Here is a 24662-nt window from a genome sequence, read left to right on the forward strand (position 1 = left end):
CCTTCACCGGAATGATATGAAGGACACCTCTGAGAAACTGAGAAGAAGAAATATCCAGAAGGTGATCCATCGCTGTTTATTCATCGCGATGATTCTGCACCTGAATGTGTACCTGTGTCACTCTGCAATCACGTGACCTGGATGGTGACTGATGCAACTCCAGAGATTAATGAGTCAGATTTAAAATTGGAACTGAATGAGAGAAATCGGGAAAAGTGCTGAATATGGATCAAGGTATTTGTGTACCTGCAGCAGGTATCCCCACTAGCATTTCACACCTTAAAACAAATCGGCAGTAAAGAAGTAATTAAAATATTGAACCGTTTTGACAATATCATCAGGTATCAAATAGCCGGAGATGTATCGCTTCCATGTCACGGACTAGTGAGGAGGACCAGGAACAAGGTGAGCTCTTGATTCCCACAAACCTTAAAGGTGGAAAATTCTCTCAAAGTGCCATTGATAACCTGGACTTCCATGAACACACACTGGAAGGTACAACAACGCCTGGCACTGCCCACAACATCTACAAACATTCAGGTAACGATGATAAGGTGTTGAAAGCTGTTACATCAGGACCATGAACCAAACAAAACACCTGGAAGAGCTCCATGGGCAGGAATTCAGCACTTTCAGACTAAGGTGAGTTGTCTAAGCTTGCGAGATTGACAGCAAAGTCGTTTCTTGTGCGGCTGGAAACTTATCCAAGAACCAAGAGCGACCGAAGTGATTACAGATCTCAGTCATACGGAAGCTGAGAGAGAAAGAGTCTTTGGAAACTGATGATCCGAAGTCTCATGACTTGGAATTCCTTCCATGAACTGCTGACAGAGGATGAAAACACCTCTTGGTTCTTGCCTAAGACAGAGGATTGAATTCGATGAAAAACAGAGGATGAAGAGAATGAAAATATATGTTTTATTTTCAAACACCTCTACTGCAGGTGGTTGTCGTTCTGCGACAGCACAAAGACCATCGCTGGGTTCATCCCATCAATAATCATCGTCCTTCATGCAGCTATAGAGGATCATTCAGATTCCATACCGAAAACATTATTGATAGACCTGACCAAGGATATCGCAACTTACAGATTTTCCATGCTTACGCACTTCTTGGCCAATGCAATCCGCTTCATTCGCATCTTGAGAAAGAGAATGCAGGTGGCAAATCCAAGTTGCCAGCAGCTGAAGAAGCAGATCGACACGTGGATCTTTGTGTTGCAGTCCTTGCTTCACATGAATGGGGCCCACATGAGGCAGCTGAAGAAGCAGATCGACACGTGGATCTTTGTGTTGTAGTTCTTGCTTCTCGTAAATGGGGCCTACATGAGGCAGCTGAAGAAGCAGATCGACACGTGGATCTTTGATTTGCAGTCCTTGCTTCACATGAATGGGGCCTGCATGAGGAAGCTGAAGAACGTCTTCCCTGAGCTGCCACCAGACTCTGGTTCAACGGAATGGTGAATCCAGAATATCAAAGACTCTGTCAAAGAGCGCACCAAGTTTCAAACCACAAGGGACGTATTTCTGGGTGACATTTTAACCAGGACGGAAACAACGTTTCCAGACAAAAATATAATGAGTGATTTCAACGTCTGTTCTCCAATGAAAAGAAGAAGCCAATGGCCGGAAACAACCAGGCCGGAAACCAGGCCGTTTTAACCAGGCCGGAAACAACTTTTCCAGACAAAGATATAATGAGTCCTTTTAACGTCTTTTCTCCAATGAAAAGCAGAAGCCAATGCGCTAGCTGGAGAAGAAGCCAATGGCGAGATTGATGGACTTGTTGAACTCTGCGGAAGAGGAATGATCTTGAATTGGAAAAATGCCGACAGATTGATTGATCCCGAGGCAGTAAGACTGGAGTGAACATCGTTGCAAGACGTTGTTTCCAAGTACAGGTGAACGCAGGAGTTTTATTCACGGTTCCTGAAAACAAATCCAGGTGATTATCCCAATGTGACTCGACTTGTGACTGTCGGTCTCACCGTTCCAGTCACCTCTGTTAATGGTGAACGTGGTATTCTGAAGTACAAAGCAATAAAGACAGACAATAGGAATCCCTTGAGAGTTGAGAATGTTGATTGGTTGATAACTTTGAACTCCGAAACCTTTCACCTCCAAGATTTTGACTATGAGACGGCCTTCATCGAGTGGTGCTCCATGAAAGATAGACTGGCGTTTGACTTCAGGATATAGAAGTAGGAGACGTCTGAAGCTCACTCAGTGGCGGTGCAGGACCTGGAGGACCAGGAAGTAGATGTCTGACAAGAACACCCTCTCGATCTGATCAAGGACGATCAATGAAAAAGGGGTTCATCCTGTCAGTTTGGAGTTATTGACATTTTGTAATTTCCTAGCTTGTGTTGAATTCCACTTCATGTGTTTGTGCTGGAATTGAAAACTGTACACGACATTCATTTTGAAATGTGACATTACAGGTTGTATTATGATTACCTGTTTTATTGTTAATCGTGTTCCTTTGTTTATATACGGTTATGTTATATTTTGTTTGACTGTAATGCTCAAACGAATCTGTAGCCTGATTACTTTTACATAAAAATAACTCAATACTAAATCTGTGATTAGTTGATGTTATTGAGATTACAAACAAGATAAAATACAGTCTTTGAATGTGGTCGAGTTTACCATGAAATAAATGTTATTTTGTCCATTGCCTTTTTTGTCTTTTCTTTTTTAACGAGTGCCAAGCACGTCAAAAATGACGGGTTGGAACAGTCTTTGACGGTACAGCGGCGTGAGCATGCCGAAGTTCTAAGTCTGGGCCTCGTGTCAGGTGTGCTTGTATCTTCTTTATTTATAAGACATCCGACAGACGAAAATGAACACTCGTTTTACTCTGAGCACTTTGCACGTCACGTCCAACGAATGTCACCTCCCCGTGCCTTATATATACTAGGGCATGCCCGTACTATATATATATCTAAAATTATATCCCCCCCCCCCTCTATTTACATGAAATGGTTTGGTCCATTCGCAAAGCCAAAGCGAACGGCTTGCGAGTACGGTGACAATCCCCCCCTCTATTTACATGAAATGGTTTGGTCCATGCCCGTACGCCCGTTGCGTACCTTCCATTCCTTCCTTTCGCGTGATCGCGCGTGGGGGGAAAAAACAAAACAAACAACGCCCTTCGCTCTGACTGAATTGGGACAATGTTTTTATGTTTTTAATTGAATTACTATCCGTAATGGCGCACGCTCTCACAGGAGCTCCGGAGGCTCCGGAGTGCGAGGGCCGCATATCGCAGTTACGATGAATCACAAAGTAGTTTTAATTAGTTTTAAAACATAGTTTAACGCCAACATAGCGCCAACATAGTTTGCCAACGTGAAATAAATGAATACGCTCTCAAATGTGCCGTCCGAGGCAGAGTCTGTTCGCCACGTTCGGCACACGTGATAGCTCGCTGCTCTCTGATTGGTCGAATCGTTTTTTGGACATAGCTCGGTAACTACTTGTCCGATTAATATGAAACCTTGAAAAGGCACATCCTCAGGTCCCCAGCAGTATATCTGGCAAGTTTCAAGTATATCGGACCCGTGGTTGTCGAGAAACAGCGGTCACAGACACACACACAGACGACACACACACATACACACAGAGATTGCTGGAATTATAGATAGACTAGGGCATGCCCGTACTATATATATATCTAAAATTATATCCCCCCCCCCTCTATTTACATGAAATGGTTTGGTCCAAAGCGAACGGCTTGCGAGTACGGTGACAATCCCCCCTCTCTATTTACATGAAATGGTTTGGTCCAAAGCGAACGGCTTGCGGAGTTTGGTAAAGAAATCGCCATAGCGTGCACAAACGCGCAGGAAAGCGAAAGAATCGCAAATTAGTTTTAATTAGTTTTAAAACATAGTTTAACGCCAACATAGCGGCAACATAGTTTGCCAACGTGAAATAAATGAATACGCTCTCAAATGTGCCGTCCGAGGCAGAGTGTGTTCGCCACGTTCGGCACACGCGATAGCTCGCTGCTCTCTGATTGGTTGAATCGTTTTTTGGACATAGCTCGGTAAGTACTTGTCCGATTAATATGAAACCTTGAAAAGGCACATCCTCGGGTCCCCAGCAATATACCTGGCAAGTTTAAAGTATATCGGACCCGTGGTTGTCGAGAAACAGCGGTCACAGACATACAAACATACAAACATACAAACAAACAAACATACAAACATACACACAGAGATTAGTGGAATTATAGATAGATATATATTTTTGTATACAAGATCGAGGCTCGTGTAAGAGCTAACATTAATCGCAAATAAACAAATGGTCACATAAAACATATAATAAAGGGAGCAGGAGACAAGATGGGGAGAGCAAGGGAAGCACACAACTACAACAGTAGAGAACAGGGACATCGGGAGATCTGTGGGAGGGAGAGGGCTTGGGGGGGAGGAGGCGTGGGAAGGGGGAGGGGGTGGGAGAAGTATAAAACACATGGACACTGCTTGGACTTCCAGGAAAGAAGTCGGTATTTCAAAAAAGTGGATCTGGGGTGAATTAACAAGGGTAGAAAATATCAAGGTTTTGGATGGGGGAAGATAAGAGATGGTGGTGAACAGCTGTTTTAAAGACCTGGAGGGAGGAGTGGGATTGAAGAGGGTGAGGGAGTTTGGTCCAGAGGCGGGAGAAAAGAGGAATGAAAGAGTGAAAGTGAGCAGAGAGTCTTGATTTTAGCAGTTTCACCATAAGAGGGTTGCTGGCAGATCTCATGAGACCTGTAGGAATATTTGGGGGACAGAGCACAGAGAGAGAGAGCTGGGGGAGCAAGACCGAAGAGGAGTCGGTAGAAGACAGAAAGACCACCAACCTGCCTGCGGTGAGTGAGTTAAGGCCCTCGGAGGAGTTAGCTTTATCGCGGAAGATACCAATGATCCTGAAAGCAAATACAAATGTACAAATACAAATACAAAAGCAAAGTACAAAAATACAAATGATCGGTTGGCAGGTAATAGTCTATTTTTGGGAGACACCATCTTGTCTCAAACCCCAAAGGTGTGTCAGTATTTATTGTGATTTCAAAAAAAACGCTTCCATACACCGACCTTGAGGCTCGGTTTGCAAGCCACGGTCTACAATTCCAATGTAAGAGACATAATTACTCTTATTTTGGGTCTTCAGAGTCCGAAGGGTCTTTTGGGTCCTCTGGTTAATTTGGGTCTTTTGGGTGCTTAAGCTCTTTTGCATCCTTGGGATCTTCTTGTTCCTTTGGGTCTTCAGTGTCTTTTAGGTCATTTGAGTCCTTTGGGTCCTCTGCCTCTTTGGGGTCCTCAGGTCTTTTCAGTCATCTCGGTATTTTGGGTATTTGGGTTCCACTGGGTCCTCAGGGTATTTAAGGGTCTTTTTTGGTGTTTTAGATTGTTTGGTTCTGTTGGGTTGTTAAGGGTTTTCTAGGTATTTTGGGTTTCCAGGGACTTTTTGGGCTTCTGTGTCTTTTCGATTTTTTGGGGGTCTTTGGGATATTTGGGGGCTTTGGGGTCTTTTGGGTTTTTGGGTCTTTTCAGTCTTTGGGGTCTTTTCGGTTTTCTGGGTCTTTAAGGGTCTTTCAGATATTTTGGGTCCTTGAGGTATTTAAGGGTCTTCTGGGTATTTTTGATCTTCGGGGTATTATAATTTTTATTGTCTTTTATATCTTCTGGGTATTTAGGGGTATTTGGGGTCTTTGGATCTTCAGGATCTTTTGGGGTCTTTGGGGTATTTTGGGTATTGGTGGTCTTTTTGATATTTAAGGGTCTTGGGGTCTTTTCAGTGTTTTGGGTATTTTGGGTGTTTATGGGTTTTTAAGGCTCTTGGGGTCTTTTCAGTGTTTTGGGTCTTTGGTGTCTTTGTGGGTTTTGGGGGAATTTTGGGTCTTCAGGGCCTTTTTTTTTTTTTTTTTTTTTTTTTGTATACAAGATCGAGGCTCGTGAAAGAGCGAACATTAATCACACAGAAAGACAAACAGACACATAAAACAAATAACATCGGGAGCGGTAGACAAGATGGGGAGAGAGGGGGAAGGACACAAACACAACATTTGAGAGCAGGGACCGAGAGACATGGAGACATCGAGAGATCTGTGGGAGGGAGAGGGCTTTGGGGGGGAGGCATGTGAAGGGGGGGAGGCATGTGAAGGGGGGGGGTGGGAGAGGTATAAACATATGGACACTGCCAGGATTTCCAGGAAATAAGTTGGAATTTCAAACAAGGTGGATCTGGGGTGAATTAGTGGGGGTAGAAAAGATCAAGGTTATGGATGGGGGAAGATAAGAGATGGTGGTGAACAGCTGTTTTAAAGACCTGGAGGGAGGAGAGGGATTGAAGGGAGTGTGGGAGTTTGTTCCACAGGCGGGAGAAAAGAGGAATGAAAGAGTGAAGGTGAGCAGAGAGCCGAGATTTCGGCAGTTTAACCATCAGAGGGATGCTGGCAGATCTTGTGCGACCTGTAGGAATATTTGGGGGACAGAGCACAGAGAGAGCTGGGGGAGCAAGGCCGGAGAGGAGTCGGTAGAAGACAGAAAGACCACCTACCTGCCTGCGGTGAGTGAGTGAAAGGCCCTCAGAGATAGCTTCATCGCGGGAGATTCCAATGATTTTGAAAGCTTTGGATTCAACAGCGTGAAGCCGAGCCAGGTGTGAGGCAGGAGCACCAGCCCATAGGGGAGAACAGTATTCCATTGAGCTGCGGATGAAAGCCTTGTATGTGGTGAGGAGCTCAGGTGTGCCGAGGAAGGACTTCGCACGACGGAGGATGCCCAGTCGGCGACTGGCTTTGGAGGCCAGCTTGGAAATGTGGTTTTCCCAAGAAAGATCATGGCAGATAGTGAGACCCAAAAGCTTGAGTGACAGAACTTCTTGGAGAGGATTGTTGAGAAAGTAGATGGGAGGGTTGTCCAGTCGATCTTTTCGGAGAGACATAGTAAGAGAGTGAGATTTGGCAGGATTGAAAGACATGTTCCACTTGTTTGACCAGTCTGTGATTTTGTCCAGGTCTTCAGAGAGTGAGGAGGCTGCAGACTGCCGATCTGAGGGAAGAGGAATGGAGCGGCAGAGAGTGGAGTCATCAGCAAAGAGATAGAGAGGATTTTCCAGAGAGGATGACTCTCTTAGTCTTGTCTTGGAAGGAAAGGCGCGGAGCGTTGATTCCTGGTTTTCCGTGGATCAGCGGGTCGCGACCCTATATTTGAGTTAAGATAAGTGGCCTAAAGCCGCCGCCTCCACGTGGCGAGAGTCGGGACAGCTCCTTTGGGAGCTGTGCCAAGTAGCGGCTGGGCACCAAGGGGATCTGGGGTCGTACCCCCCTTTTCCCCGGAGCTACCCCGGAGCTACCTAAAGGTTTCCCCGGAGCCTTTTTGGTTTTTGTTGTCTTTTGGGTCTTTAAGGGTCTTGTGGTCTTTGGTGTATTTTGGGTTTTTTGGGTCTTCTGGATATTTAAGGGTCTTTGGGGTCTTTTGGATATTTGGGGTATTTTGGGTCTTCTGGATATTTTAGGGTATTTGGGTTTTTTGGGGTCTTCAGGGTCTTTTGGGTGTTCGTCGTCTTTTGGTATTTGAGGGTCTTTGGGGGTCTTTTGCATCTTTTTGGTCTTTTGGGTCTTAAGTGGTATTTGGTGTATTTTGGGTCTTTGGTGTCATTTCGGTCTTTAAGGGTCTTGGGGTCTTTTCAGTCTTTTGGGTCTTCGGGGTCTTTATGGGTCTTTGGGGAATTTGGGGTCTTCAGTGTATTTTGGGTTTTTCTGGTCTTTTGGGTATTTAAGAGTCTTTGGGGTCTTTTGGGTATTTGGGGTATTTTGGGTGTTTGGGGTCAATTGGGTTTTCAATGACTTTTCTGTCTTTTGGGCCTTTGGGGACTTCTTGGTCTTCATGGCCTTTTGTGTCTTTAACAGTCTACAGGGTATTTTGGGTCTTTGTGTATTTTGGGTTTTTGGGGTCTATTTGGTCTTCAGGGTCTTCTGGGTCCTTGAGGTCTTAGGGTCTTTGGGTCTTCCCAAAATTTGGGTATTTGGGGTCCATAGGTCTTGAGGGTCTTTTCAGTCTTTTGGGTCTTTTTGGTTTTCAGCGTATTTTGGGTGTTTGGGGTATTTTGTGTGTTTGGGGCCCATTGCGTCTTTTTGGTATTTTGGGTCTTCGGGGTATTTTGGATTTGCAGAGTCCTTGGGGGTCCTCTTTGTCATTTGGGTCCTTGGGGTTGTTTGGGTCTTTTGGATCCTCAGGGTTTCACAATCGTTGGGGTCTATTGGGTCTCCAGGGTCATTTCAGACTTTTTTGGTCTTTGGGGTCCTTTGGGTCATTGGGGTATTTTTGGTTTTTGGGGTATTTTGAGTCTTCAGAGTCCTTTGGGTCTTCTGGGTCTTTGGGGTCTTCTAAGTCTTCATTATCTTTTGTGTCTTTAACAGTCTACAGAGTATTTTGAGTCTTGGGGTGTTTTGGGGGTTTGGGGTCTATTGGGTCGTCTGGGTCTTTGAGTCCTACCAAAATTTTGGGTCTTCAGGGTCTTTTCAGTCTTTTGGGTCTTTGGGGTATTTTGGGTGTTTGGGGTATTTTGGATCTTCAGAGTACTTGGCGTTCTTCGGAATCCTTGGGGTCTGTTGGGTCCTTTTTATCATTTGGGTCCTTGGGGTTGTTTGGGTCTTTTGGATCCTCGTGGTCTTTTGGGTCTTTAAGGGTCTTGGGGACGTTTGGGTCTCTGTGGTCTTTTGGGTATTTAAGGGTCCTTGGGGTCTTCTGGGTCCTTGGGGTCTTCTAGGTCTTCATTATATTTTGTGTCTTTAACAGTCTACAGAGTATTTTGGGTATTTGGGGCCTTCTTGGTCCTTGGGGTCTTTTGCGTCCTCAAAGTCTTCTAGGTCTTTAAACCGGTGGACACAGTCATGTTCAAAGATTTCCACTTAACCTCCCCCCCCCCCCCACCCCACCCCCACTCAAATCCCTCCGAAAGCACAAGTAAAAGCCCTTAAAATCTAGCCTTTTGAAGGGGGACAAACACAAACACACACACATATTGTGTTTTATATGGTAGATGACACTAATATATTTCATCAAAACTGTATAAATTTTATTATTTTATTTTATGCCAATATGCAAGAATGAGTTTCGTTAAAAGTGTCTCAATTTCATTAAAAGGGGGTTCGCGAAGAGGTCGTGAGTTCTACGGATGTGATCCCATATGCTCTGGGCACCCACAGAGAGAGCCCACGTGGACTGGAACCCATCTACTCCGGGATCCTGAGAGATCCGGGGGCATCCACCGAGAGTTCCCACGTGGAGGGCATCTCATCTAGTCCGGGGTCCTCAGAGATCCCGGGGGCTTTTTTGGGTTTTAGCCAAGTTCTTTACCCCACACGTTTAAAGCGAAAAGCGGGATTAATCAATCAGTTCACTTTGTCTGTCTGTCAACAGACGTCACTTTATGATCGAGGAACAACTTAATTTCAATTGAATGTTGTATGTTGAACATGAATCGGAAAACGAACCTGCAAGTTTAGCAGAACTTTGGCTCTGAATTTGTCCCGATCGCGCATTCGCAGAGAGGAGAGAAGTTTTTTACTGTCTGGCAGTCAAGGAAAACCTAAAATCATTCCAAACAGGAAACTTACCTGATTTTAAGGATGTCATGAAGGACACAAACAAGGGGCACAAAAAAACGAATGTAACCTGTTCAATAAGGTGGTGTAAATTGTAAAAGACGCTGCATCAATGGCGGTAAAATTCCGGAAAAATTTTTGTACATCTTTAAAATCTTTTTTTAAAATTTCAATTGAATTATGTACGTGAACACTGTAGAACACAAATAGCTGCTGAAAGTACGGTACAGGTATGGCAGCACTTTGAGTTAGGCCTAAACAGGTAGAATGAGTAAGGCCAGTCTAGAGAAATTAAAGATTTTCTCCTTCACACTGAAAGTAGCAGACTCGACCATTCTGCTATGAAGAGTGTGGTCATCTGTAAATTTAAATATAAATCTGCCTTTTGACTGCACAAACACCAATGACAAGAAGTATGTTTTTGTTTCAAATGTGTAAGCGATTCCAAAAAAAAATTGTCATGAAGATGTGAAAGAAAAGCTTTTTAAATGCCCCCACCTCCCAATTTTATTCTTGCAGCTGCATGAAGAAGTGAATGTATTTTATTTACCAGATGTCGAGCGCCCCTTTAAATGAACTTTTCTATAGAGTATTCCTTGGTTCCTCCTTAGAACACGAGGGTAGACCAGCATGCACACGAGATTTTTATGACTCCGTTGACGAAGTTGCCGGATGCATTATGTTTTCAGGTTGTCCATCCGTCCGCATTATGTTTTCTTGTTGTCCGTCCGGCTGTCAGTCCGTCCGTCCATCCATACGTGATAGGTATTCGTTCCCGCGATAACTTGAGAACAGCTGAAGGGATCTTGTCAAACTTGGTGCATGTATGTATAATGAGGTAAAGATAAACTGATTGTATTTTGGGGTCACGAGGTCAAATGCTAAAGGTCAGAGGTCATGTTAGGTAAAAATCCTGTTGTCGCGATAACTTGTGAACCAGTGATGGAATTCTGACCAAATTTGGTACACTTATGTGGAATGATGTAAAGATGAAATGTTTCGAATTTGGGGTTAAGAGGTAAAAGTCGGTAATATGTCTATAATTTGAGAACAGTGGAAGTGATCTCATTCAAACTTGGTTCTACAATGTATAATGACATAAAGATAAACTGATTAAATTTTGGGGTCAAGAGGTCAAAGTCTGCAATAGGTCTATAACTTGTGAACAGCTGAAGGGATTTAAATTAAAACTTGATGCAGGTATGTATAATTATGTAATCATGAACTGATTAAATTTTGGGGTCAAGAGGTCAAAGGTCAGACGTCATGTCAGGTAAAAATGTGATAACTTTCGAACAGCTAAATGGATTTAAAGCAAACTTGCGACAAGTAGAATAATGACGGAATAATGTGGGCAGAGGCATATCGGTCAACGTCGTGACGTCGAAGAGTGTTGTTCGAGTTTTGAATGTCCCTTCTTTTGTACAGTTTGCCACATGGCACATACCATATAACGTGGCCTTTTTATGCCCCTGGCATTTTTCCCAATTAAATTAATAGATCGCCAGATCTCAACTTTTTAGCATTCAAAACGTCGCCGAATTATTTTTTGATAAGTCCCGCCAACTTAATAGGATTATTAGGACCCAACGGTTTGGGCCCATCGGAGGTCGATATTATCACCAATAGTTTTGTTTTTTTGTATACAAGATCGAAGCTCGTGAAAGAGCTAACATCAATCACAAAAAAGACAAATGGACACACAAAACATACAATAAAGGGAGCGGAAGAAAAGATGGGGAGAGAGAGAGGGGAAGCACACAAGTACAATAACAGAGAACAGGGACAACGGAAGATCTGTGGGAGGGAGAGGCCTTGGGGGAGGAGGCAGGGGAAGGTGGGGGAGGGGTGGGAAAGGTCAAAAACACATGGACACTGCGAGAACTTCCAGGAAAGAAAGAAGTCGGGATTTCAAAAAAAAGTGGATCTGGGGTGAATTAACGGATCAAATCAAATAGCAAATTTGATTTGGGGGTTTTCAGGGGAAGGGGGAGCCCTACGCTTGTCTCCTGAGGGGGGATCGAGGACTACATGTACGAGGAATAGGAAGAGCTGATTAGTCATGAATATGTTGGAACCCATCTGTGGATCGGTCCCATCGGCCGATGGGTCTGACCCATCTGTGGATGCACGAGAAATGACAATTCAGACCCATCGGCCGATCTGCGGATGTGTTGTTCACCTTGAAGGAATGTGTTGACAGAATGGTGCTCTTCAATCAGGTACACAGTCATTGGAATTGCATGTGGTAGGAATTTAACAGAGATGATTTTTAAATGTTTAACAGATTAAACCACATGTCACGGACTGCTTTATAAACATTTATGACATCAATTGCTTATTTTTAGGTTCAAATAAACATACTCATCCACCATTGATGCATAGGAAACACAGATGGGTTCACCTTCAAGGTGAACAACACATCCGCAGATCGGCCGATGGGTCTGCATTGTCATTTCTCGTGCATCCACAGATGGGTCAGACCCATCGGCCGATGGGACCGATCCACAGATGGGTTCCAACAAATACACTCCAGAACTTTCATTGGTGTGTTCATTGGAAACTTTTTAGTTCTTGCCAAATCGAAGATTTTTCAACTATTTTGGTTGATCTTGTGTGTTATTCTGAAAGAAATGAAGAAATGAATTGACTTTGGTGAAGATCTGGATCCGTTTCTGGATCTGAGCATTTTAAAAAGATTCCTCACCATTGAGAGATCGGACAAAAACCGATATATAGCACGAGATGTGCGAAACTTGTGGACGGACTTTTACCAAACTTGGTGCATGAGTTGGGGAAGACACAAGAACAAGCGATTCGGTTTTGGTTCAAGTGGGATCCAGATCCGAGATACTTGTGTCCGATCTAACAAAACAGAAACCGTTCACCTGGTGCAGGTGTGCTCTCCACCGAGTGCTGTTCTATTTGAGCTATGTTTCGCTTTTCATCACCGTTTGGGTCATTTGGTTACATCATCATCCTCGGGAAGTTTGGGTGCATCATCATCCTCGGGTAGTTTGGGTGCATCATCATCCTCGGGTAGTTTGGGTGCATCATCAGCCTCGGGAAGTTTGGGTGCATCATCATCCTCGGGAAGTTTGGGTGCATCATCATCCTCGGGAAGTTTGTTTCTGATTTTAAAAACCGCAACGTTCCGCCGAATTCACGGCTTATTCCATTTCCTAATGAACCTTCTTTTGTCATTGTACAATATAATATAATGTGCATTTGGTAAACAACATCGATTTGCATTAACAATAGCAACTATTGAATTTTAATGTGATTATTGTTGCAGTTGTATGCATTCAATGAGTTATTCATTATTCCACTAAACCTGATTTTTTACCAATACCAACTTCACCCCTTAATTTTATGATAGTCTCGTCCAGTTAAACATCAAGTAAAAAATATTTCAAAAAATCGATTAATCACGTGACACTGCTTTCTTTCGTCGAGATGGATCATTTCCTTTACGCTGTGTTTATCACCACTCACAAGGTGATGTGTTTTGTGGGTAAAGTTAGACCCACCCTCGGTCTCATCTCGAAACATTGTGGACCACGATCGGTCTCGCGTTATCTCTCATCTCTCGTGATCTCGGGTTGCATTGATTGCATGACGTCATTGAATTTGGTGACCCTTGGGCACGTGACCATTATGCGCATTGCGCATGCGTTAATCCGCAATTGCGGACAGAGCAGCGCTCACTCGCACGTGGTTCATTCTAATCCGGAAGCAGTCCCTGCTTCTTCTTTATCTTAACTTTTATTTTCGCACTTTGATGTTGCGGCGCAAACAAATTGTTGACGTCACAAACAATCTTCTTACAAAGAGGAAGAATATGATGCGCGTAAAGAGGAAGTATTCAATAACGATGAGGCACCTCCGGGTGATTTTGTAAACTTCTGAATGTAACTGTGACGAAGGTTCCACATGATCGGATCTCATCTGAAGAAGTTTGTTCGAAGATTCTCATTTTATTGTTAATATTGAGTGTTACTAGGGCATGCCCGTACTATATATATGCCCGTACTATATATCTATCTAAAATTATATCCCCCCCCCTCTATTTACATGAAATGGTTTGGTCCATTCGCAACGCCAAAGCGAACGGCGAACGGCTTGCGAGTACAGTGACAATCCCCCCCCTCTATTTACATGAATGGTTTGGTCCATTCGCAACGACCACAGAACCCCCCCCTCTATTTACATGCAATGGTTTGGTCCAAAGCGAACGGCTTCCGGAGTTTGGTAAAGAAATCGCCATCGCGTGCACAAACGCGCAGGAAAGCGAATGAATCGCAAATTCGTTTTTATTAGTTGTAAAACATAGTTTAACGCCAACATAGTTTGCAAACGTGAAATAAATGAATACGCTCTCAAATGTGCCATCCGAGGCAGAGTGTGCCCGCCACGTTCGGCACACGCGATCGTTCGCTGCTCTCTGATTGGTTGAATCGTTTTTTGGACATAGCTCGGTAAGTAATTGTCCGATTAATATGAAACCTTGAAAAGGCACATCCTCGGGTCCCCAGCAATATACCTGGCAAGTTAAAAGTATATCGGACCCGTGGTTGTCGAGAAACAGCGGTCACAGACAAACGTACAGACAGACAGAGATTACTGGAATTATAGATAGATGTCTGCCGACCACATTTGTTCGTGGCAATCTAATTTTTTTTTTTTTTTTGCCGTACTGGTGGGTGTGGCGGTGTAGCGGCTGTGTGTATCGTGTTTTTATCGGTAGTTCACGTTGTGCTTTTCGTAACAGCAATTTGTATCTCGGTTTTGTAACATCCACCAACACCATTAGGCTACGTAGTTAGTTATATCTTTTATCTTTTATCTTTTAACTGGAGAAGTCTTTAGGACATTTTATGTTGTGGCGAGCTGGAGCGCGCGTAAAGGAAGAGCGCATGGCGCGGGCCACGGTGTGAAGAGGTTAAACAATGAACTCTGAAAAAGATTAACTGAGGATCCAAGGTTGGTATGTAATTTAATTTGTTTCTTTGACTAGACGACCCATGACCCGTTGGGTCAATGTTATTATATATAATTAAGGGGTTACCATGGTTACAGTGGGGGTCAAAGGTCAACCTATGGCGAAGATATATAATTTTCTCACACTTTCTAATAGAGAGGCAAAATGCCATATAAAACTAAATTTACTGGTTCTAATTGCTTTTATTTATCAATCCTCACATAGAAGAGCAGTTTTTAGTAATGAGCAGTGAGGAGAAGACCCCTCAGCCAATGATGCCACCCCGCAGCCAATGATGTGACCCCTCAGCCAATGATGCTACCCCTCAGCCAATGATGTGACCCCTCAGCCAATGATGCTACACCTCAGCCAATGATGCCACCCCTCAGCCAATGATGCTACCCCTCAGCCAATGATGCTACCCCTCAGCCAATGATGTGACCCCTCAGCCAATGATGCTACACCTCAGCCAATGATGCCACCCCTCAGCCAATGATGCTACCCCTCAGCCAATGATGTGACCCCTCAGCCAATGATGCTACCCCTCAGCCAATGATGCTACCCCTCAGCCAATGATGTGACCCCTCAGCCAATGATGTGACCCCTCAGCCAATGATGCTACCCCTCAGCCAATGATGCTACCCCTCAGCCAATGATGTGACCCCTCAGCCAATGATGCTACCCCTCAGCCAATGATGTTACCCCTCAGCCAATGATGTCACCCCTCAGCCAATGATGCCACCCCTCAGCCAATGATGCTACCCCTCAGCCAATGATGCTACCCCTCAGCCAATGATGTGACCCCTCAGCCAATGATGCTACCCCTCAGCCAATGATGCTACCCCTCAGCCAATGATGCTACCCCTCAGCCAATGATGCTACCCCTCAGCCAATGATGCTACCCCTCAGCCAATGATGCTACACCTCAGCCAATGATGCTACCCCTCAGCCAATGATGCTACCCCTCAGCCAATGATGTGACCCCTCAGCCAATGATGCTACCCCTCAGCCAATGATGTTACCCCTCAGCCAATGATGTCACCCCTCAGCCAATGATGCTACCCCTCAGCCAATGATGCTACACCTCAGCCAATGATGTCGCCCCTCAGCCAATGATGCTACCCCTCAGCCAATGATGTGACTGCTCTGCCAATGATGCTACCCCTCAGCCAATGATGCTACCCCTCAGCCAATGATGCTACCCCTCAGCCAATGATGCTACACCTCAGCCAATGATGTCGCCCCTCAGCCAATGATGCTACCCCTCAGCCAATGATGTGACCCCTCAGCCAATGATGCTACCCCTCAGCCAATGATGCTACCCCTCAGCCAATGATGCTACCCCTCAGCCAATGATGCCACCCCTCAGCCAATGATGCTACCCCTCAGCCAATGATGTGACCCCTCAGCCAATGATGCTACCCCTCAGCCAATGATGCTACCCCTCAGCCAATGATGCTACCCCTCAGCCAATGATGCTACCCCTCAGCCAATGATGCTACACCTCAGCCAATGATGTCACCCCTCAGCCAATGATGCTACACCTCAGCCAATGATGTTGCCCCTCAGCCAATGATGCTACACCTCAGCCAATGATGTCGCCCCTCAGCCAATGATGTCGCCCCTCAGCCAATGATGCTACACCTCAGCCAATGATGTCGCCCCTCAGCCAATGATGTCGCCCCTCAGCCAATGATGTCGCCCCTCAGCCAATGATGCTACACCTCAGCCAATGATGTCACCCCTCAGCCAATGATGCTACACCTCAGCCAATGATGTCGCCCCTCAGCCAATGATGCTACCCCTCAGCCAATGATGCTACCCCTCAGCCAATGATGTGACCCCTCAGCCAATGATGTGACCCCTCAGCCAATGATGCTACCCCTCAGCCAATGATGCTACCCCTCAGCCAATGATGTGACCCCTCAGCCAATGATGTGACCCCTCAGCCAATGATGCTACCCCTCAGCCAATGATGCTACCCCTCAGCCAATGATGTGACCCCTCAGCCAATGATGCTACACCTCAGCCAATGATGCCACCCCTCAGCCAATGATGCTACCCCTCAGCCAATGATGCTACCCCTCAGCCAATGATGTGACCCCTCAGCCAATGATGCTACACCTCAGCCAATGATGCCACCCCTCAGCCAATGATGCTACCCCTCAGCCAATGATGTGACCCCTCAGCCAATGATGCTACCCCTCAGCCAATGATGCTACCCCTCAGCCAATGATGTGACCCCTCAGCCAATGATGTGACCCCTCAGCCAATGATGCTACCCCTCAGCCAATGATGCTACCCCTCAGCCAATGATGTGACCCCTCAGCCAATGATGCTACCCCTCAGCCAATGATGTTACCCCTCAGCCAATGATGTCACCCCTCAGCCAATGATGCCACCCCTCAGCCAATGATGCTACCCCTCAGCCAATGATGCTACCCCTCAGCCAATGATGTGACCCCTCAGCCAATGATGCTACCCCTCAGCCAATGATGCTACCCCTCAGCCAATGATGCTACCCCTCAGCCAATGATGCTACCCCTCAGCCAATGATGTCACCCCTCAGCCAATGATGCTACCCCTCAGCCAATGATGCTACACCTCAGCCAATGATGTCGCCCCTCAGCCAATGATGCTACGCCTCAGCCAATGATGTGACCCCTCAGCCAATGATGCTACCCCTCAGCCAATGATGCTACCCCTCAGCCAATGATGCTACCCCTCAGCCAATGATGCTACACCTCAGCCAATGATGTCGCCCCTCAGCCAATGATGCTACCCCTCAGCCAATGATGTGACCCCTCAGCCAATGATGCTACCCCTCAGCCAATGATGCTACCCCTCAGCCAATGATGCTACCCCTCAGCCAATGATGCCACCCCTCAGCCAATGATGCTACCCCTCAGCCAATGATGTGACCCCTCAGCCAATGATGCTACCCCTCAGCCAATGATGCTACCCCTCAGCCAATGATGCTACCCCTCAGCCAATGATGCTACCCCTCAGCCAATGATGCTACACCTCAGCCAATGATGTCACCCCTCAGCCAATGATGCTACACCTCAGCCAATGATGTCGCCCCTCAGCCAATGATGCTACACCTCAGCCAATGATGTCGCCCCTCAGCCAATGATGTCGCCCCTCAGCCAATGATGCTACACCTCAGCCAATGATGTCGCCCCTCATCCAATGATGTCGCCCCTCAGCCAATGATGTCGCCCCTCAGCCAATGATGCTACACCTCAGCCAATGATGTCACCCCTCAGCCAATGATGCTACACCTCAGCCAATGATGTCGCCCCTCAGCCAATGATGCTACCCCTCAGCCAATGATGCTACCCCTCAGCCAATGATGCTACCCCTCAGCCAATGATGCTACCCCTCAGCCAATGATGCTACCCCTCAGCCAATGATGTCGCCCCTCAGCCAATGATGCCGCCCCTCAGCCAATGATGTCACCCCTCAGCCAATGATGTCGTCCCTCAGCCAATGATGTCGCCCCTCAGCCAATGATGCTACCCCTCAGCCAATGATGCTACCCCTCAGCCAATGATGCTACCCCTCAGCCAATGATGTCGCCCCTCAGCCAATGATGCCGCCCCTCAGCCAATGATGCCGCCCCTCAGCCAATGATGTCACCCCTCAGCCAATGATGTCGCCCCTCAGCCAATGATGTCGCCCCTCAGCCAATGATGTCGCCCCTCAGCCAATGATGTCGCCCCTCAGCCAATGATGTCGCCCCTCAGCCAATGATGTCGCCCCTCAGCCAATGATGTCGCACCTCAGCCAATGATGTCGCCCCTCAGCCAATGATGTCGCCCCTCAGCCAATGATGCCGCCCCTCAGCCAATGATGTCGCCCCTCAGCCAATGATGTCGCCCCTCAGCCAATGATGTCGCCCCTCAGCCAATGATGTCGCCCCTCAGCCAATGATGTCACCCCTCAGCCAATGATGTCGCCCCTCAGCCAATGATGCCACCCCTCAGCCAATGATGTCGCCCCTCAGCCAATGATGCCGCCCCTCAGCCAATGATGTCACCCCTCAGCCAATGATGCTACACCTCAGCCAATGATGCTACCCCTCAGCCAATGATGCTACCCCTCAGCCAATGATGCTACCCCTCAGCCAATGATGCTACCCCTCAGCCAATGATGCTACCCCTCAGCCAATGATGCTACCCCTCAGCCAATGATGCCACCCCTCAGCCAATGATGTGACCCCTCAGCCAATGATGCTACACCTCAGCCAATGATGCTACCCCTCAGCCAATGATGCTACCCCTCAGCCAATGATGCTACCCCTCAGCCAATGATGCTACCCCTCAGCCAATGATGCTACCCCTCAGCCAATGATGCTACGCCTCAGCCAATGATGCTACCCCTCAGCCAATGATGACGATGATGCTACCCTAGACGACCCATGACCCGTTGGGTCAATGTCAGTTTGAATAGATATGAGAATAGAACTAAAGCGAACGCTGGACATCATCAGGGAGATTATTTGGGCCAGCAAGCCATAAGGCTCACCTCTCCAGCGTTCTAAATCAATTACCTGTGACACGTGATTTCGGCCCTTATCTCCGATCACGTTGACGGAAATCACCACAGCATATCATCAAGATCCCTCCAAAAGGCTCATCTTTGTCACATACATCATGCAACGTGCGATCCACAGCCTCGAAACTCTCTCTCCTGATCATTGGACACTCATCCCACACGATGGGTTTTGTACTTCGAAAGAGGTCTGCGATAGTGGAATTTTTATCGATGTTGCATACGCCATCTTCCCTCGGTGTCAGAGGGATTTGGAACCTTGAGTGCGCTGTTCTTCCACCAGGCATGAGGGTAGCAGCTATGCCAGATGAGGCCACCGCAGGGGGCAACTTCTCCGCTCGCTCTCACTTTAGAGAGAATCAGGTTGATAAGAAACGTCTTCCCTGTGCCTCCAGGCACGTCAATGAAAATCATTGATGACTGATTCGTGCGGATGTTGCTATTCGCGTCCATAGACGTGAGGTGTGATTCGTTGTCCGCGTCCGTAGCGCCGTCAGAGGGTTGATACGACATTCTTCCTGCAAATAGTATTGTGTTTGTGCTATGGTTTTGCCGATCATCAAATGACAAATAAATTACATTGTGAAAATTAAAGATTTCAAATAAACCTATTTAAAGTGTATGCGCATATAAATAATAAAAAAAATCGAAGAAATATCTCTCGGTAGTTTCCTGAAACATATTTTACTTCCGGGTAATAATGTTGAATGAAATGACGAAGATATATACTGTATGCCTGTTATTTTAGGCGGTGTATTTTCGTATATCAACGTGGCGCGATTTTAAAAATATATCTCTGCAATTTCCCGTGTGTGCGTGAATGTTCTCAATTATTTCTTTTACCGAGTCTAAAACCATCGATAAAAATGAAATCAGATGGCGACTTAGATTGAAGATAAAGGCGTGAAACAGACTCAATGGCCTTGAAGATACAAGCCTTTCAGAATTCATTTCGTTCTATAAACGGAAACTTTCATCGGATTTTCTTCCCGTTTTTTTTCAACCGAGTCTAAAACTATGTTAGCGACTGTGAAAAACGAAATGATATATAGAATTTGATTTGAAATAAAACTGAGAGAGAGAGCAAGACACCACGGGCCTACAAAACAGGCCTCAAAGCTATTCGAGTTAATAAAATGGTGGATATTACTACTCTCTCAAAGGGGGTAAGCCACGCCCCCGGACCAATCGAATGTTACATACAAATACGCAAGATTTCAATTTTATAATTATATAGATAGATACATAATACATTTGCTGCTTAAGCTGTAAGAAATTGATTTTATGTACATTTTCCGCTTTGTGAGGTAAATGCTTTGCAAATGGTTTGTGTTTCGCCATTGCATTGGCATTGCTGATTTATCGTGCAGAACGACAAACTGCTGCATGATTGTTTGTATTGAAGCCGAATGTGTGAACTGCAATAATGGCGATTTGTTGGTAATTTGCTGTTTGTTTCTCATGTTGTAGTTTCACGGAGTCAACGAATAAAACGCCTTCTGTATGAGACCCAAACGTTCCTGTAAACCTATTTGACGGTGTTCCTCTTCTTCACAGTTCGAGCCCGAGCGGCTCCGCTTCTTCGTAAGCTGAACCCCAGCGGTTGCACTCAGTGTGACGGTCGGTAGGTCACACAGACATAATGGAACTGGACACTCGAGCGTCATGCTCCACTATTTCAGAAACTGTATATTATGATAAGTTGTCTGAATTTTAATTTTACAATAACATAACTTTGCGTAGTTGTACGGTGTTATTGGTTCTTTTTGTTGGATGTACCAAGTAGTCAGGTTCACTGTTTTTTTCGTTCAATTTTTTGGGAAATTAGCAAAACTATATTTTTTGAATATTCAGAGCATGAGGAATCCAAAAATTTATGTTGGTATTTGCGTAGACACCTTTGCGAAAATGACACTCAGGACAGTGATGAAGATCTGTAAAAGCATATTCCTGAATGGTATAGACCTAGTAGATCCTGTGTATAGGACTTTTAGTTCAATCTGATACTAACAAGGCTGCTTTCTTGCTTTATAACCCATACCTATAACTTTAAAGGACTTGCAATATCATGTATTATGTAATACAGTTGTATCACAAATATAAAGACAATGGCTTTCAATTGCCTTTGTTTGTTGCTTTTCTTTAATCCTGAGCACTATTTTGAGTCCTTTATTGGATTCCTTGGCCCAGAAAACATAGGATTAGCATATTTAATCAAGTTTCTAGGTTGACTAGAAGCCGAGATGGTGCAAAATATGTATTTTATGGCAGCCATTTTGAAAATCCAAAATGGCGGACATGCACGTGTCTGTGCAAATGCCAACATTGATTTTCTTATTCTCCATGCTCTGATGATTCCAAAAATGTACAGGTTTCCTTATCCCAAAATTTTGAACAAAATTATATTTGTTAACAAAGTGCACCTGACTATCTTCATCACTGTCCTGAGTGTCATTTTCGCAAAGGTGTCTACACAAATGCCAACATTAATTTTTGGATTCCTCATGCTCTGAATATTCCAAAAATGTATAGTTTTGCTAATCTCCAAAATTTTTGAACGAAATTATATTTGTTAACATAGTGAAGCTGACTAAAGTTGCCAGTTATGGTATCGGGTTAACCAGGCTTCCTGTGAGGTTCCCACTAGAAGCCTATTGTTCTTGTAACACATTTTCTGGAGATTATTCAGACAAAACTGTTCTAGATAGCTCCACGAAACGTTAACTCATTGTAGATACCAATTTAGCTTGGTGCATCATGAATTTTGTTTTTGCAGTTTTGACTTGCATTTTGTAGGTAAAGTTATGTAATTGCCATTGCTTATTATGTCAAGCTTTAAACATCTCTATAACCGCTGAAAAGATAAAGGCGAAATTAAAAAAATATGATTACCTCGGTATGGGAATAAAAGTTTGTGGAAATTTTTTTTTTATGGGTCATGTGATTTGGTGGCCCTATTGGATTAAAAATAAAACTAAAAAAAAAAAAATGCGAAACTGCCTATTGGATTCATACAAAACTTGAAACACATGTGAACAAACTAGTGGGGGGAAAATATTTGCAAACTATTATGTCATCAGTCATATGGTTTGACTGCCATCTTGAAATCAAGTAAAAAATTAAACAAGAACTATGTCGTGCATAGCACGATACTTGTGAAATCCCTAAAATAGGTTGTTGGCCTATGATGACCTCAAAAGTAATTAGTGGTTGGATTCAGTGACCTGGTATGCAAATTCTCTTAAAATTTCAAGTCAATCGGATGAAAATTAATGATTTTATAAATCTGGCCGATGTTGATCGTTTGGCCTGTGTAGACCTCAAAACAAGTTGTGGTTTGAATTCAGTAACCAGATATGCAAATCCTTTTAAAATTTCAAGTCGATCAGATAAAAATTGAGGATTTTAGAAATTTGGCCGATGTTGACCTTTTGACCAAGGTAGACCTCAAAAATACTTGGTGGTTGACTTTATTGATGAGATATGCAAATTCTCTTAAAATTTCAAGTCAATCGGATGAAAATTAAGGATTTTAGAAATTTAACAAAGTTGGTGACCTTTTGCCTTTGACCTATTGACCTTTTGACCCAAAAACAATAGGCATCTTGCTTATGACCAATTCTACCATTTCATGAAGTTTTGCGAAGATCGATTGAAAATTGTGACCTGCAGGCGACTAACATACAGCCAGACAGACAGACAGACAGACAGAATAACGCACAAGACCAACCAATATATTTGAAAGATCTTATTTGTAAGACTCAGGAATATATTAATACTTGCGAAAAAAATGATTTTCGCAAGTAATAATACATTGCAGAGTACCTCTTAATACAACAACAAAAACATGCATTTTAAGGCCATTTTCCCTGCAAGAGCGGGGGTCAGCCTTGCGGTCCCCATGACAATCTTCTCCATTTTGCCCTATTTTCTGCATCTCTCCTTGTCAACCCCCTTGCCCGCATTTCTTCTTCCACCATCTTTAGCCAAGTCTTTCTCGGTCTTCACTGTTCTCCACTTCCTTTTACATTCATTTCCATCACTCTTCTCAACCAGTCACTTTCATCCTTCCTCAACACATGACCAAACCATCTCAACCTGTTCCTCTTCACAGCATCAAACACAGGCTCTATTCCCATCATCTTTCGCTATTCATCCTTTGTCTTCCTCTCTCTCAACGACACTCCGCACATCCATGGAACCATTCGCATTTCCACCCTTTCCAGCCTTCGTTGCTGCTCTACGTTCATTACCCATGTCTCGCTCCCATAAATCATAACACTTCTCACACATGCAGCGTACACCTTTCCCTTCAGCTTCAATGACACTCCCCTCCTCGTCAGTACACCACTCAGTTCCCGAAACTTCTTCCATGCACATCTCACTCGAGCAACCGTTGCAGAGTCTGATCCACCTTCTCCATTCAGCATGTCTCCGAGGAAGCAAAATGTTTTCACACCTTCCAGCTTCACACCGTCTCCAAGATCCAACTCAACATTTCCTCCATCTGCAGCTCCCTCTGTGCACACCTTACATTTGAATGTAGCTGCCACACTGGTTAATGACCCTCTCAGACCACGACATTTTTGATGAACCCACTCAGCGCACATTGTAGATTGAATGGAGTTCACTCCAACACCCTTCCTGCACACAGCACATGGCCACTTCCCAGTTCTTTCCACTTCACCACATGCTTTACAACTTGCCATCACCTTCGTCTTTCCGATATTCACCTTCAGACCTTTTGTCTCCATACATTCCTTCCACTTGTTCAGCTTTTCCTTCAGTCTATCCATACTTTCCGCAATCAACACCAGATCATCTGCGCACAACAACTCCCACAGTAAACCCTCCTTTACATTCTGGGCCAGCACCTCCATCACAGCCTCAAATAGTAGTGGACTTCGTACCGAACCCTGATGCACTCCCACCTTCACCTCAAACTCACCACTGTTCCCGTCCTTCATCCTTACAGCTGTGCACGCTCTTTTGTACATTGCCATCACCACTCTGATCAACCATTCCTCCACGCCCAACTTCCTCAATGCCCATGTCAATACTTCGCGTGGAACCCCATCGAATGCTTTCTCCAGATCAACAAACCCAAGAAACAACTTCTTCCTCTTCTCCATGTACTTCTCCTGCAACTGCCTCACAATAAAGAGCGTGTCTGTCATTCCTCTTCCTGGCATAAATCCAAACTGCATTTCGTCGATCTTCACCTTCTTCCTTATCCTCCTCTCCAACACCCTTTCCAATACCTTCATGCCATGCTCCAATAACTTTATCGCTCGGTTTGAGCCACACTCCAGAGGGTCACCTTTCCCCTTGTATAGAAGGACGAGGGTACTCAGTTCCCAAGCCACTGGAATGCGGCCTTCTTTCACCACCAGATTACAGATCTCTGTCATTCTGTTCACACCCCAACTTACTGCTGCATTCAACATATCTCCTACAACTCCCGTCGGCGCTCCCACTTTTCTACTCTTCATTGCTTTTATCGCTTCCTCAACTTCCTTCT

The 24662-nt window shown here is 45.0% G+C and overlaps 2 protein-coding genes across 20 annotated transcripts in view; one reads left to right on the top strand and one right to left on the bottom strand.

The window, feature by feature from the left end:
- Positions 1 to 24662, bottom strand: part of LOC137418230 (E3 ubiquitin/ISG15 ligase TRIM25-like) — a 1962167-nt gene that overhangs the window by 1382582 nt on the left and 554923 nt on the right. The window lies entirely within an intron of this gene.
- The window catches only part of LOC144889676 (uncharacterized), a 41019-nt gene continuing 30815 nt past the window's right edge, over positions 14459 to 24662 (top strand). The window contains exons 1-2 of the mRNA XM_078770857.1: positions 14459 to 14590; positions 20612 to 20765. The gene's annotated coding sequence lies outside the window, so the exon portion shown is untranslated. The remainder of the gene's footprint in view (positions 14591 to 20611; positions 20766 to 24662) is intronic.

This window comes from Myxine glutinosa, chromosome 1, assembly GCF_964187855.1.
Source record: "Myxine glutinosa chromosome 1, kmMyxGlut1.1, whole genome shotgun sequence".
NCBI lineage: Eukaryota > Metazoa > Chordata > Myxini > Myxiniformes > Myxinidae > Myxine > Myxine glutinosa.